General features: G+C 42.1%; 1 protein-coding gene across 3 annotated transcripts in view; it reads right to left on the minus strand.

Moving 5' to 3' along the window:
* Nucleotides 1-3,104: 3,104 nt before the first annotated feature.
* Nucleotides 3,105-14,244, minus strand: part of LOC149328607 (uncharacterized) — a 126,694-nt gene continuing 115,554 nt past the window's right edge. For all 3 annotated transcript variants that reach the window (XR_016285872.1, XR_016285870.1, XR_016285869.1), the window contains 3 exons: nt 8,385-8,467; nt 6,063-6,288; nt 3,105-3,245 (listed from right to left, as the gene is read on the minus strand). The gene's annotated coding sequence lies outside the window, so the exon portion shown is untranslated. The remainder of the gene's footprint in view (nt 3,246-6,062; nt 6,289-8,384; nt 8,468-14,244) is intronic.

A 14,244-nucleotide genomic window follows, 5' to 3' on the forward strand; every position in this document is an offset into this window, starting at 1 on the left:
ACCTCCCTGCCTTTCCTCTTCTATATCCTCCTCCTCCTCCCAGTGCCATATGCCTACCGTCTTGTGAATGTAGTCAGCATTTACATGGGAGCACATGCTTGGGCCGAGAACAGCTGCATCCAGCAACAGGCTCCATTTTACAGCTAAAACAAAACAGCAGCAAGAACCACTTAACTTCATTCACAGCTTTATTACATCTCTCCAAGAATCCAGAGTTGCGATATTTATTTGCACCAGTACTTTGGCACATAAACAGGCAATATCTATAGAGTCGGTTGACACACCAAGCAACTAGAAATTAGCTACAGACAGAACTTTTTACAATTAGCTTTGCCTTTTCCATGAGCTGGCATCTTGGTTATGTTTTAGGAACTTGATTCTTGCTTTCAGCAGCCTGAAATATAGAAACACAAAGCAGCATGTCTTCCTATAAACATTTATTCATGAAAACAAATATGAGGTCAGCTCCTCCAAACAAAGGAACCATAGCTAAGAGAACACACTATGGCAATCTCTCGTTGACGTATATAAAGTATAGACATGCCCTGCTGAAGTCGATGACAAGACCCTACAATCGATCTGTTTCCAAGCCACATCAAACAGGGCAACACACAGCATCAATAGTACACTGAGCGGAAAACCGTTTATGAACGCAATTTTTTTCATATAATGGAAGATTTCAATATAACCGTCAATACATCCGCAGATCACCCGACGACAGCCTTACAATTTTTTGGGTCTTTTTTTGCTATTGTCGAAAGCGTTCAACATGGGTATTCTATGGCAGTCTTAACTGTTCGATGCGATCGATGGAAACACTTTAAAAGAAAGATTTTGTTAGATATCCGAAGAATGGACCGTTACGTTCAATATTTCCCTAGCAGCATCTTACAATTTCCCAATTTTCAAAATTTCTGTCTGACAAAGTTGGACATGAGAAAAGTGACAAAATACACAAGGGGTGATACGAATGCATTGCTTACAAACCTTGATTATTGCAGAATATTGCATGTTACGACAGTAAATTTTTACTTAAAATCTCAGTTTCCAATTTTCGGCCATTTTTAAATATTTATTGAAAATCGCAGCACTCCCTTTTCCTTCTTGTTGGGTTGTTTTGAGTGCTGTCAGTGAAATAGAAAACCGGCACAACCAGACTTTACGATCAGGAAATATGCTGCAATAACCTTTGTAGCACCCGTGCTTCCCATAAAGCTACTATATATCAAAATTACACCTCCATCACACAAAATTATTGTTGTTTTTATAGAAGGACACTACTTAATATCAATTTCCGTACGTGCTACCACGTAAAAAAAAAAATGGACATAGCTAGTGAATGACGACTGTAACAATTAAAGCAGGATCACTTTAGAGAAATGTTCTTAAATTAAATAGTTAAGTGCCTTCACACAAATCTCTAGTTTTTCGGACCCAGGCAGGGACAGAGGAATGCTAATATCTATTAATCATATTTTTTTGTTGATCACAGCAGGAAAAACATTTTTCTCTTGAAATTGAAGATAATTGTTTTATGTTATTTATGTTATAATTATTTATGTTAATACTGCAAGTTCCATGTAGGATGTGATCGAATGGGCATGATGACAGCTCTGCGAGATTCTTTCTAAAAGGCGACACATTATAGTACATGTGAGATATCCCAAACTGCTTTAAAACTGTGCACAGTCAGATATCATCACTGCTCATTAAAAGGACAGCCAAGAAAACAAAGACTGCTTCCCTGTAATTTCACACTTAAAATTTTTAAGTGCTGCGATGAACAAGTTGATGAGAGCACTTTAAGCGGACAAAATGCGAATGACTTTACGGAACTATTCCGTAAACAATGTCATCAGTTTGAAATAGTAACACAAACTCAGCATCTGAGAGTGACACTTCTCAAGATGCACTCATCACTCTAAGCTGCTAGAGCAAATTGATTACTTCTATTGACGAGATGGCCTTCTCATGCTCCCAACTCAAAGCTGCCTCTGACATACAAGCAAATGCTGTCGTAAATTGCATCATTTACTCATATGAACACGCAGAATACATCACATATGCCTCATAAATAAAATAAAAACCTGCTGAGGAATGGGATGAAATGATTTACCCAAGGCTTCGGCACTTGCATTTGACACTCTGTGACTTCCATCCCAACACATTCCTCTTAAGGGGAGATCCTGGCCTTGAAAAAAAAAAAATTTATTAATGCAGTCACAGTTAAGAAATCTTCAGGGAATATGTATTCTTGTGCGCTGATTCTAGATGTATCATTTAATTTCATGTAAAACAATTCCTTGAGCACTTATGCACTTTTTATGCAAGCATTTTGCGAAGTTTTGAAAAAAATTTGCTGCGGGAAACTCGCTGAAATTTATGCCATTTGGGTTCTCTTGACACCAAGGAATGCAATAAGGGTGAAATTGTCTTCCTGGCTATCATAGAACTTAGGTTATAGGGTTTTGAAGTTGTCGCTTCAGAAATGAGAAGTGTGTACTAATCCTGTTTCTGAAGTGGCAGCCTCAGTACCCTACAACTCAAATTCTATGATAGCCAGGATGGTAATTTTACCCTTATTGCATTCCTTGGTATCAAGAGAACCCAATGGCATAAATTTCAGCGAGTTTCCCACAGCAAATTTTCTTCAAAACTCTTCGCAAAATACTTGCATAAAAAGTGCATAAGTGCTCAAGGAATTGTTTTACATGCAATTAAATGACACATCTAGAATCAGTGCACAAGAACACATATTCCCTGAAGATTTTTTAACTGTGACTTCATTAATAAATTTTATTTTTCAAGACCAGGCTCCCCTCTTCAGAAGAAGACGAGCATACGCTCAAGCCGCATGGCCATTGCCTGGCTGGACTGTCTGATCTTGGACTTTATCCGGAGAAGCCTCGGAATTGGAGCAGAGTCAACAGCAGTCCGAGATCAGCTAGTCCAGCCAAGCAATAGCCATGCGACTTGAGCATATGCTCGTCTTCTTTACAAGAGGAAGTTTTCTGGGATAGGGTGGTCGTGGATGGCACAATAGATTTCAACACCAGAGGAAGAGGTCGCACTGGATGCTGATGACTCCACAGCTTGATACGTACATTGATTCGGGAAAGATGATGAGCACTGTGTCGTGCTGAAAGTCATTCACTCTCTTGTTCCCTTGATTTCCCGAGACAGCATTGAGGAGAGGCTGCTTTTCAGCTGGTTAGGAGTCGTCTTGAAGGTCTTGCATGTGAAGGCTGGAAAAGAAAAGATACCAGCGTTAGTTTGTCAGGCAGCTCTGAACAGGACGCCAAAGGAAACAAAGCTGGTGTACACTGATGGAACAATCGTTTCTTTTCTTTTTATCTCGTTAGAATATCTGTATCACGTTGCAGTTCTAGAGCAAACGAATGCTAAGCATAAAAAGAAAGACAGCTGTTATAATCATACATGACAAAATGCTTTGAGAAGGAGTATTGTAAAAGCAACATCTCTAGTATATTAGTTTTTTCAATTAAAGTTATGGTTTCAGTTAGTTGGTTCACGACGATGGGAAAGCACACTTACACAGAAAAGACGGGTGCTGTTCTGTCAGTACAAAACAGTAGCAGTTTTGTCCCACATAAGCTTTTCTATCGTCTTCATTTTCACTACTAGTTTTTTCCAAACTCTCCAACAGTTCCAGTTTTGCACTGCTTCATTTTAGATTCCTAAATTACCACATAAGCAGCAAAAAATCTAGAGATCAATTACTACTTAGGTCCCTAAAAAACAGCTCAAGACTATTTCTATTTTTATGATGCAAGAGTGGCTAGGCCGAGCACCATTACTAATGTGTTTTAATCTGCTTTTCATTCTGCAGTTAAGGTGGGGTCGTTGACCCCCCCCCGCCTTAACCCAAACAATTTACTTAAAGACCTAAAGAATTTAGTACTACTAAGAGCGCACAAGAATTCACAGCACAACTCTCTTGCATTTAAGAAACCTTAATTCAGACCGATGAATAAATGGCTGCATTCATGAACTGAGCAAAGCCACGTGTTCCTTGATTGCCTTCGATCAAGACTAACTACAAGTTCTTTCTTTCGGCACCAATGACACTTCATGACTAACGACTTAATCAGGTCTTTGAGTTAATGAGAACCAATAACATCAAGTCCTTAGAGTCCTTGAGAGACCTAGCACGGTTAAAATTGGTCTTTAAACTCTATCATGGTCAGTTCTGTCTTAACTGTTCAACATACTTGCAGCCTTTATCATCTGGAGTCACAAGGCATAACCATGCTCATAATCTGACTATGTTATTCACCCATACAAATATCTTCAAATATTCTTTCTTTCCTAGGACTAAATCCGATTGGAATAGTCTACCAGCTCATGTGTTCGCATTTGAAAATGTGCTCTCTGCGAATAAACGAGCTTTTGACTGTTAACCATTGCTCCTCATTTGTCACAATTTATTTTTTGTATTTCCTCCTTTTTGTGCTTTTTTCATCCAGTGTGTAGATCCCTACATTTGGCATTGTGAATTGATGGTCCACAGAACGATTCCCCCACTCCTGCTTGGGCATTTTTTGCCTTCCAGCATTGAGCAAACAAAAAACAAACAAACAAACAAGGGGACAAAGTGAACACAGGGTTCAGCCTGAAAAGCACTTGCATGCCATGAAAACAGGACAAAAGAACAAAACGTTGTCATGAACTTCTCAATTTTTGCTTCTAAAAACAGTGTTGAAGATTTCGCGAGAGTTGTTCCCGTCAAGAGGATTTCACGGCAACACATTTGGGCTGCCCACTGTGTCTGAAGAAAGACAGCTTCAGGCAAGTTCTAAAGAGTTGGAAATTGCTGACAATTATGCACTCGTGCGTGATTTTGTTGGTTTCAGTTTAAAGTCATATACAAGGACAATAAAAGTAATGTAAGGTACAAACAAATTAAACCACAGAATAAAGATGTGTACCTTACAAATTTACCCAAGAGAAACACTCCAATGCATGACAGCACGAAACCAAATAAGCAACAGAGTCAGCCATGCTAAAACAAATGAGGGCAGATTTCTCAGCAAGTTTGATAAATTTATCCCCTGCTAACCGTGCAGTAACCGATGGATGCAGTTTGCTCTAACCTCTAACCACTGTGGGAAAAATCCTAGAAACCGTTACATCATGATCAACAAAACTCTTCAATTTACTGCGACAAAAAATTCCTTATACACGGCTTCCTCGGATACAAATGTACAGGTGTACATTAGTATTTCAAGCTTTTCCAGCTGGCATCTATATGTTACCATGTGTTCTATCACTTTAAATGGTATTCATGCCAAGTTGAATTCTCCTCCACACTAGACAACCATTAAAAGGGCAGTTCTGGGAGTTGTACAGGTTCATGCAATATGTTGAAAATTTTGCTGTTAGTTCTTCTCCATCTCCTGAACTTTAATGTCAAATTTTGCAACAACGCGGCACTTCAAATGAACACAAAATCATTTTTGAGTTTAACATTTCTTGGGACTAAAATGGGACGAATTTCGTGGCCAACACTGCATTTGCGATTTAATAGAGTAGGCTGAAACATACTAACCCATTAAAATGTCGACATTGTTTGAGGTAGTTTAAATATTTCATGGATAAGGTTGCTGGTTAAAGTCATCTGCTCAGCCATTCAACGTGCACATGACAGTTTTGCGGACACTGTTTATGACACCGTTTCTTGGGCATATGTGACGTCGTGTTCACTGAAACCAAGTTTTTGTTTCAGTTAACTGTACTTAAAACAGTCTTAAAATTGTTTCGTCCACAATTTCGAAAAATGCGTGGTTGCAGAAAAAGAGGGAGGACCACAAAACACATATCAGTCAAGAACTCAAACTGTAATAAAAAAAAAAACTGGAGCTGCTGTGGAGAAAAATTGATATACAATCTCATTCCTTCTCAACCTCTTCCTTCACCTACTGCAGTCCCCATTTCCCTTTTCCCCCTTCCTTCTGCCCTTACGGATTACGAGCAGCGCTACCCTGTCACCGGACTGCGGAATATGGCATCTTCATCGCATTGCGATCACAACTCTATCTTACTTATGATTGCGTTGACGCGGACTGGGTCTAGTGCCGGCTTCTGCTCCACGTTCATGGCCTTGAACCGGTTGCAGCCTTTGCCAAACAGGGTCTTCCCCAGCAGCTCCTCATTTGTGAACAGCATGCGGATGAGGCGCCGCGCAAACTTTGAGGGCGTGTTGTGCTGGTGAGCGAGCAGTTGGTCCAGCTGCATGCCGTCCACCATGACACCACCCCCGATGTCCACCTTCGAGGAGAAACAGAGAGGGGGGAACTTACCGTTATTATCACCACCTGGACATCTTTCGAAAACCATGCAGAACACCAAAGTAATGTTCACCACTCTACAAGAGAACAGCAGTTCGTAATTGGTGGCGACTCAGGCTATGAGAGACGCCGCAGTGAAGGGCTCCGGAAATTGCAACCACCTGGGGTTCTTTAACGTGCACTGACAACGCACAGTACACGGACCTCTAGAATTTCTCCTCCAAAGAAATTCTACCGCCGCGTCTTTTGGGTCAGCAGCTGAGCACCATAACCACTGAGCCACCAGAGGGAAATAACTAGAAGAATAAGGTTTGGTTTATTGGGGTTTAACGTCGCAAAGCGACTCGGGCAATGAGGGTAGCCATAGTGAAGGGCTCCGGAAATTTCGACCACCTGGGGTTCTTTAACGTGCACTGACATTGCACAGTACACGGGCCTCTAGAATTTCGCCTCCATCGAAATTCAGAAGAACAAGAATGGGATGGAGCGCATATGGCAGGTTCCCTCAGATCATGAATGGTAGTTTGCCAATATCCCTCAAGAGAACAGTATAGAACAGCTGTATCTTACCGGTACTCACCAATGGGGCAGAAACGTGGAGGCTAACAAAGAGGGTTTAGCTTAAGGTAGGGACAACGCAGCGAGCTGTGGAGCTAACGTGAATGTTAAGAGATCAGAAGAGGGCGGAGTGGGTGAGGGAACAAACGTGGGTTAATGACATCGTAGTCAAAATGAAGAGGAAGAAATGGGCTTGGGCAGGGCATGCAATGCGAAGGCAAGATAATCGATGGCTCTCAAGGGTAACGGAGTGGATTCCAAGAGAAGGCAAGCGTAGCAGGGGCTGGCAGAAAGTTAGATGGACGGATGAGATTAAGAAGTTTGCGGGAATACTGTGGCCGCAACTGGCAAAGGACATGATTAATTGGAGACATTGGAGAGGCCTTTGCCCTGCAGTGGGCGTAGTCAGGTTGATGACGGTGATGGACATCTTTCAAAGCCCTCTGTGCTCACTTTGCAAAGACCTGAACACTGCACTAACCTAGCTCTTTTCTTGATACCTATTAGTTTCTCCCCCTTGCTTTTTTTTCTTGTCTGAGAGCTTCCTGAATAATTCGTTATTCTTGTGCAGTTTATTTCTTGTTTGTATTTATCACAACTGCAACCCGCACTCCTCTAATACCACCTCAAATGGTACGACATTGTATTCACTTTAGAGGTTTGATATGTTCGTCATTTGTTTTCTATTCACTGGCATTAAAATTAGTTTTTACATTTGTTTCGTACTTATATTTGGCGTTTCTTGTATCCCTGTAGCTGCTTCTTGGTGTCTGTCATTATGCTTTGCCCGCTTTATTTATATAATTTTCCCCGTGTTCCAGTACACGGATCACTTGATTTCTTCTACGCACATGAGAGACACAATGATTTACTGAATGACTGATTAAATATTATTATCATTACTGTTACCAAAATGGAGCACGAAGGAAACAAAGGGGATAGGCTGGCAAGGGGCACCCAAACGGCACAACATCTTCCTACCTCGTGGGAAAGGGAAAAAGTGTACACATAATGAACCAATGATAAAACATAACAGAGAGAACATGATAAGTGAGGAAAAACAACAACAGAAAGAAAAAGAAATCAGATGAGAACAATGTGCCATTAAGCAATGCAGGATACGCTGCTTTGTGGAAGCTTGAAGGTGCTGAGTAGCGACAGAAGAACAAGGCCGAATGTGAGGTCAGATTGTGATGCAGTCAACTAGTATTAACTAAAGTGACTGGAAACATTCGAAGTCCAATTGTGGCATTGGTTTCCCGTCATTCCTATAGGCATTTTTCTGAAAAAAAGGTATTTTATTTCACAGTTGTAGTTAGAGCCTTTCTTTACCCACATTTGCCCTTGTTCTGTTGCCACTAATATGCATCTTCAAGCTGCCATGCAACGTGCCAGTCTCTGGGCTACCTTTGTTACCAATCAACCAACCTCTCGTTCAAAGACATTCCTCTGCCACCAAAACAAAAACTGCAGCCCATCCCAAGTGAACAAATGCCAACACAGGAGCAGAAACAATACCTTTCGTGGTTCGGCAACAACAATCTTGCCATTGTCTCCCCTTTGCAGGATTCCCTTGAGCTCTTTGACCAGTTGGAGAGATTCTGAAATAAAAAAGAAAACAATAAATAGACGCAAAGCATTTTACAGTGCTATCTGTATTAGCCCGGTCATCTCAGTTTTGTGTCATTATCAGTGTTGTCATCCCATTCGGATGCCCCATTCCAAAGTGTAAGAAGACTCAGAGCAAAAAAAAAAGATTCAGAGAGACGTGACAGCCCTCCATTTTCTACACCGTCTCTCTCTTGGCTTAGCTACTGGCTATGGATTTCTACAAGTACTAAAATTGGCTTCAGTTACACGTCCACTCAGGATGGGGTCCCAGTAACAGCTCTCGCTGCATAAGATGGTGAACTACATGTACAAAGCTGTCCGCTCTAGAGCACAGCCACTCTACTCTGCTCACCACCCTCCTACGAAGGCCAACTGAATTCGAACCAGAGTCCCTAACCCAGACCATAATGCAGAGTAAATTTCCCCTCAATTACGAATCAGCACAATCAATGATAGTCTACTGCCGCTATTATATTAGTGACAATACAGTGGCAACAGCAGTCATGCATGGTGTCATCACTGTGCTAAAGACTTTGCGAAGAAGCTAGCACTGATGACTTGTCATACCGAGGATAAGTAACTGTAATTTTTTTTTGTAAGATAACTAGACGACTAACCATACACACAGTTGCCAGCATGCATAAACATCAGCAATGCAACTGCTTTCAGGATGATAGATTTCTGTAGCTAAAATGTATTGCATTATTTGAAAGAGTGGTCCTTACATTTCTGCAATTTTGGCTACTTGGCAGACCACAGTGAAATGCCCTGAGGAGATAAGATGGGCAGTGCTTTGCAACTGTTCGGCAAATTCTTAACCATGACTATTGTTGCAGATATTTGAACCACTGTGTATGCTGCTGCATTAACTCTCCACGGTTTGCGTACAAGATGACACGTTTACAAGTAGTGGCTGGCCAGTAAAGCATGTGATCTACTTTTCACATTCTGCGTACCGGAGCTACACTGAGCACTTAAAAAGCATGCTGAAATTAACACGAAATAGATAAGAATAATAAATTTTGACCACGAAACAGTAGACAAAAAAGGCTACTATCAACAAGAAAAAAAGTTGTACTGGCCGGGATTTGTAAATAGGCTACCATGTAAGGCAAGGCGAGACCGTGTAGAAAATGCCTAATAATAAAGCACATCCAGACACCTTGATGTCCTCACGGAGTGAAGAAACAACAGTGCAGCAATACCTGACATCTCTTCAAACCAGGCGTGTATTCAGATGATGCTTTTCCAATGATTCTGTCTAAAATACACAAGCCACCAGGATTCCTTCCAGGCTCAGCTTTGTGGCTTGTTTCCCATCCCCAACATTCTATGCCTCTCAAGAGTGAGGGATATGCTCATGCTCATCTGTCTAGGACAGGCAAAGCAATGCACCAAGGAAATGAACCCATGCACAGAGCAAGTGAAAAGAAATGCAGCCAAGAATTACTGCAGTTATAGTATTCTTGCATGATCATGTAGAGTGTAATGATCATGTAAAGTGTATGATCATGTAGAGTGTAAAAATGTCTCAACATGTGAATGCACAGAGGCAATAGTTTCATTAGGCTTTAACTAACTGATTGCCCCATTACCATTGTGTAATGCGAGTCAGCGGCAGATGTTTGCATCACCACTCGACCATGCCATGTGGAGGAAGTACTCGCTCATGCTCTTAGCCGCAGGCAATGCCGCACAGTTGTGACGTGGCGAATGGCGTAAGCACTAGTTTGCACCACCACACCTAGCAGATGCCACTCCATTTTCTTTATTTGTCTGTCATCCTTCGCGTCACACAAATGCTGATGCCACCGAACTGGGAAAAGTGGCCTCAGCAGGTACTGCTGTTAAACATGTGGTTTCTTATATGCCAAGCTGTCTAATGTTGAGCAGAAACCTCCCACAGCCACTGCCGAACACTGTCACAGCAAACTCATTAGCCTTATCACTCATTTGTCCAAAGCTTGCATTCCTTTCACTGGACTACAAGAAGCCACCAGCTACCTGTTCTGTACATCACACACCCCCCCCCCACTTAACAATTTTCCTCATCCCAATTTCACATGGGCTATACCTTCCAATCACATCTAATTCATGCTACTGTCTTTTTGTCTCTAGATCTCTAGACACTGCAATAATTTCATCTTTCACAGCTTGCTGCACTGCCCTAGCCTGCTTTCAAGTTTTTTTGCTACCCAAACAGTTTCAGCCCGACACGGGAGTGCTGGTCAAATACCTTGGCTGTTTCCTTTCTTTTCGGAGAATTTGGATAAGCTGCTGATCAGATGCCTGCAGAAAGTTCTCCAACCTAATTTCGTTTGTGTGGTCTCAATATGCTTTTGCTGCCTCAACAATTTCAATACCTAATTATCTTCTATGAAGTGTTCATTCACCACAATGTAGAAACCTAAGTTTCCTTCGCATTAACACTCAAACCTGATATTGCACTTTGTCGTCAATCATGCCTCTTCGTCCTTCCAGCTCTTAGGCTTGAATTGCAAGTGGATTGAAAGTTTATGGTGTTTAACATCCCAAAGCGACTCGGGCTGTGAGAGATGCTATAGTGAAGGGCTCTGGAAATTTCGACCACTTGGGGTTCTTTAATGTGCATTGACATCGCACAGTACACGGGCCTCTAGAATTTCGCCTTCATCGAAATTCAGCCGCCACAGCCGGGATCGAACCCGTCTCTTTCGGGTCAGCAGCAGAGCGCTATAACCACTGAGCCACTGCAGTGGCCAATTGAAGGTTTCCAAGGCATTCCATGTTATGAAGTACTGATGCCTACACACTAGAACCTTGCTGTTACTTTCCTGCGTGCTGTGTTGCGAGCCTGTCCCACTGTAGACCCCACAGAAATCCATGTAATATACAAACTTTGCAGCTACAACTGTGGCAGATTTCCCGCATGGTACATGTCATGAATGTCCACTTGTGCGACTGCTCTTCTCTGTGGCAACATCTGGACAGCCTACATTCAGCGTGCGAAGCACAGCGACCCTTTTTTCCACCATGTTTGGACACCACTGTGTTTGGTGGCTTGCTTGTGTGTGGCGTTAATTGTTGTTACAGCTGCTGGTGAAGTTCCACCAGCGCTATGACGCCGGTGCGAACAACTGAAGGTGCAAAACAAAGCTATGCCAAGACAGAAAGTATGCTCATTGGCTCGAGAACTGCTTTTTCTCTCATCTGCTTTTCTCTTGTCCCCTGCGGCTTAAGAAGACACATCTTGCATTTTCTAAGAGATGAGGCTTGTATAGGATTAAAGCGGCCGCTGAGAGGTCAATGCACTCCCCAAGCTGCTCAGGCAGATGGGAAGCCACCTCAGGGCATTTGAAACATTTGTGCAATACGCATTTGCGCATTGCACATTTGTGTACGTGCATGCACATGCACATACCGTATTTTCCGGTGTACAAGACGCACCCTTGTATAAGACGCACCCGCCATATATGCAGGCTGTCATTGAAAAAATTGGTATATAAGACGCACCCATGTATAAGATGCACCCCAATTTACCCAGTTAGGCTAGTGAGGCTTAATTAAACATGCTTATGCGACCATCGCAAAATGCACCGTACGTGTGAGAAGTTCTTAAGCAACGCTAAGTGATCGAAAAAGGCAACACTAACGCCATACCAGCCCACGTTTTAGCACAAAAGAAAAAAAGCGAAAGAACTCTCTTTATCTCCATAACAATTTATTTTTACACAAAACCTTCAAAGTCTTCATCTTCGGATGCGCTATCGAAAAGGCAACACGTCTGAAGCATTCTCTTCGCACTTCGTACTTGCAAAGGGTGACTAAAAAAAATATCGGCTTCTCTTGGCTTGTCGTGACAATGGCGAGAAGCGCGACTGTCGCCATCTTTTGGCATTTCACATTACCTTTGCTTGGGGCCTCCGAAACGGCCGCGTTTAAAATCCCAGAAGTGGTCAACCCCGCCGTTTCATGATAAAGTTCACCTAAAAAGTTGCGCACGGCGGTCTCCGTATTGAAGTATTAACCATGTTACAACCGCGTTATTGGTAGTAATATTTTTTCAGTGAAAAAAGCTTGAACATGAACTTGAGTAATTTCTAAACTCGCAAAAAAAACGAAAAATTGGCATATAAGACGCACCCTTGTATAGGACGCACCAGCAAGATTTTTGAAAAAAAAAAACCGCGTCTTATACACCGGAAAATACGGTATGCACATTTGTGCAGAACAATCATGAGGGACACAGAGCGCAGCAAATTCCAGGGAAGCACGATGAGCTCACAAGATATAGAAATAGTAGCGGAAGAAAACAATGTACAATTCTTTCGCGCACTTCATTCGGCTACCACTTTTCCCAGCTGATACTTTTTTTTTCCCGAGGTCCCGTGACAAAAGTAACAGCTGTCTACGTATTCCCTTTCTAAGTCCAGTGCTTATGACGTTTTCTAAAAATATACATGGAAAAAGCAACACAGATGGCATCTCTGTGCCTGGTACCACTTCCGATTGTTCTTCTCTCACTCCACTAATAAAGACTGTAACTGCGTAGCAGGGGGCGACAGAAAATTAGGTGGGTGGATGAGATTAAAAAATTTGCGGGAATATGGTGGACGCGGCTGGCGAAGGACAGAGTTAATTGGAGAGACATAAGACAGGCCTTTGCCCTGCAGTGGGCATAGTCAGGCTGGTAATGATGATGATTTTTCCAGTCCACATCAAAATTTATGTTGAGAGTGTGCTGAAATTGTTCACAGCATTCAACATCACATGCTGAATTTGCCATGTGAATAAGCAGGTTTTATGTTGGTTGAATGTTCGGGCTGTGTTCAACTTTTGTGGAAAAGTGGCCACCATGTTTGCTCAATATTCTCACCAAGTTGGTCAAATGTACCAGCTGTGTTCAATCCTTGTAGAAAAATGGTATCGGGTTTCCGCTGAATATCTTCAACCCGTTTTTAGGTCTTTTTATGTCGAATTCAAGAGGCAGGTTTAATGTTGGTCGTATGTTCCAGCTGTGTTGCATCTTCACGGAAAAGTAGCCACCATGCTTCCGCTGAGTATTCTCAACACCGGTCCTTAAGTATTTTCATGTCAAGCTCGTGATGAATTCTTGAGCGACTCAACACATCACGTTGAATTTGTGTTGATGATATGAAGGCTTCACATAGAAAAGCAGCCGCCGTGCCTAGCTAGGCTGTGTTGAACTCTCTCCACGTCACCTCTTCATTGTTGTCGTCTCGAGTAAGCGTTGAAAAGCGAAGAGAGTCGATTCTCCTCTGAAAGAAATTTCTGCTCCACAGAATGAAATGATTATACAGGGAAGAGGTCGTCTCGAGTAAGCGTTGAAAAGCGAAGAGAGTCGATTCTCCTCTGAAAGAAATTTCTGCTCCACAGAATGAAATGATTATACAGGGAAGAGGTCGTCTCGAGTAAGCGTTGAAAAGCGAAGAGAGTCGATTCTCCTCTGAAAGAAATTTCTGCTCCACAGAATGAAATGATTATACAGGGAAGAGGTCGTCTCGAGTAAGCGTTGAAAAGTGAAGAGAGTCGATTCTCCTCTGAAAGAAATTTCTGCTCCACAGAATGAAATGATTATACAGGGAAGAGGTCGTCTCGAGTAAGCGTTGAAAAGCGAAGAGAGTCGATTCTCCTCTGAAAGAAATTTCTGCTCCACAGAATGAAATGATTATACAGGGAAGAGGTTGTCTCGAGTAAGCATTGAAAAGCGAAGAGAGTCGATTCTCCTCTGAAAGAAATTTCTGCTCCACAGAATGAAATGATTATA

The sequence above is a fragment of the Amblyomma mixtum genome, chromosome 9 (assembly GCF_055824585.1).
Source record: "Amblyomma mixtum isolate Tamu chromosome 9, ASM5582458v1, whole genome shotgun sequence".
Lineage (NCBI taxonomy): Eukaryota > Metazoa > Arthropoda > Arachnida > Ixodida > Ixodidae > Amblyomma > Amblyomma mixtum.